Raw genomic sequence first — 2,327 nt, 5'->3', positions numbered from 1 at the left:
CCAAAAAAATGGTTATTTTTTATTAAAAAAAACAAAAATACAATTATCTTTTATTAAATATACCTATTTTATTTAAAATTAAATAAATAATATTTTTTTTTTTTAAACAATCTTGTCTTTTATTAAAAAAGAAAAAAAATTTAACATTTTTATTAATATTATTTTTTAATTTAAAAATTCAAATTATTAAAACTACATTTTATATTTTCAAAAAAAATAAAAAAAATTAAACCTACATTTTATGTTTAAAAAAAAAAAAAAAATTAAATTTACATTTTTTTTTAAACCATCTTTTTTTAAGTAAAAAAAAAAAAATTATAATGTTTTTTTAAACAATATGTTATTTATTTTAAAATATAAATCATAAAAAAAAAAAAAATAATTTAAACAAATTTTAATTTTTTATTTTAAAATTTAAAAAATCAATATTTTTTTTTAAAATTAATATATTAAAAAAATTAATTATAATTGTTATATAAAAAAATTAAAAAATATTATTAAAGTTTTTTTTATTTTTTATTTATTAATTTTTTTTTTTTAAACATATTAAATTTTTTATTAAATATTAATGTTTTAATTAAAAAATAAAAAAAAATAAAAAAATTGCGCGCCCCTTGGGCCCCCGGCCACGCCACCAGCGGGCGGCGGGAGGGGCTCGTCGATTTCGTTCAATTAATCGAATATTCCAATGCGGTGCAGTAATTTACGCTGAAATTATTTTATAGACACAACCCCGCGATACCCATCTGTCGCTAGAGTAGCAGCAAATACCAGGTTCCGCCATGGACTTCAACATGCTCATGAGATTGTCGATCACTAAAATTGTAGGTGCCCTATTCATAACATGCTTTTTCATGGGCGCCGTCGAGTTGGATGGAGTACAAGCTCGGGACTTCGATTTCTTCTACTTGGTTCAGCAGGTCCATTTCTCAGTTCAAAACAAAACTACTGAAAACCTAATCAAATTCCTTATTATCTCGAATTTTATAAAGTAGTTCTAACATCGAATCAAGATTATTTCTTGTTTGTGCGTGTATTGTTTTAATAGTGGCCAGGATCCTATTGCGATACAGAAAGTAGCTGCTGCTATCCTACAACTGGGAAGCCTCCGTCGAATTTCTCGATTCATGGTCTGTGGCCAAATTACGACGATGGTGGTTATCCTTCTAACTGCGACAGTAGCAATCCCTTCGATCCTTCACAAGTATACTAAATAAATAGATGGAAATATTACTCTTCAATCCATTTCTGCATTGTGAAATGTTTTGGTTGGATCGTAATAGTAATTAATTTGAATCTGTGCAGATCAGTGACTTGAGAGATGAGTTGAACCAGGAATGGGGATCGTTGGCTTGCCCGAGCAGTGACAGTTTGAAGTTCTGGCAACATGAGTGGGAGAAGCACGGGACTTGCTCGGAGTCTGTTCTGAACCAACACGATTATTTCGCGGCTACCCTTCGACTCAAAGACAGCGTCTATCTGTTGGGGGCGTTGGAGCAGTCGGGATTCCCGGGAATGGACGAGCCCCTCCCGCCGCCCGTTGGTGGCGTGGCCGGGGCCCAAGGGGCTGCGCGCAGCCCCTTGGGCCACCGGCCGCGCCACCAGCGGGCGGCAAGAGCGGCTTGTCGATTCGTGGAATGGACGAGTCCCTCCCGCCGCCCACTGGTGGCGCGGTCGGGGGCCTAAGGGGTTGCATGCAACCCCTTGGGCCCCTGCCGTGCCACCAGCGGGCGGCGGGAGGGGCTCGTCCATTCCCGGAATCGACGAGCCCCTCCCGCCGCCCGCTGGTGGCGCGGCTAGGGGCCGAAGGGCTGCGCCGTTTTTTTATTTTTTTTATTCTTTAATTAAAACATTAATATTTAATAAAAAAATTTAATATGTTTTAAAAAAAAAACTAATAAATAAAAAATAAAAAAGCTTTAATAATATTTTTTAATCTTTCTATATAACAATTATAACTAATTTTTTTTAATATATTAATATAAAAAAAAAGATTAATTTTTTAAATTTTAAATTAAAAAATTAAAATTTGTTTTAAAAAAATTAATTTTTTTTTTATGATTTATATTTTATAATAAATAACATATTGTTTAAAAAAACATTATAATTTTTTTTTTTTAATTAAAAAAAGATGGTTTAAAAAAAATGTAAATTTAATTTTTTTTTTTTTTTTTTAAACATAAAATGTAGGTTTAATTTTTTTTTTTTTTGAAAATATAAAATGTAGTTTTAATAATTTGAATTTTTAAATTATAATAATAAAAAATGTTAATTTTTTTTTTTTTTAAATAAAAGACAAGATTGTTTAAAAAAAAAAATATTTATTT

The 2,327-nt window shown here is 30.7% G+C and overlaps 1 pseudogene; it reads left to right on the top strand.

Moving 5' to 3' along the window:
* Positions 1–782: 782 nt before the first annotated feature.
* LOC149183394 (ribonuclease 1 pseudogene) lies at positions 783–1,686 on the top strand (annotated as a pseudogene).
* Positions 1,687–2,327: the final 641 nt, after the last annotated feature.

The sequence above is a fragment of the Pinus tabuliformis genome, chromosome 3_2 (genome assembly GCF_031772625.1).
Source record: "Pinus tabuliformis cultivar Carrire ecotype Pingquan chromosome 3_2, CPIR1, whole genome shotgun sequence".
Lineage (NCBI taxonomy): Eukaryota > Viridiplantae > Streptophyta > Pinopsida > Pinales > Pinaceae > Pinus > Pinus tabuliformis.
The sequence above is the reverse complement of the archived record's forward strand: the minus strand, read 5'-3'. Positions and strand labels throughout refer to the sequence as shown.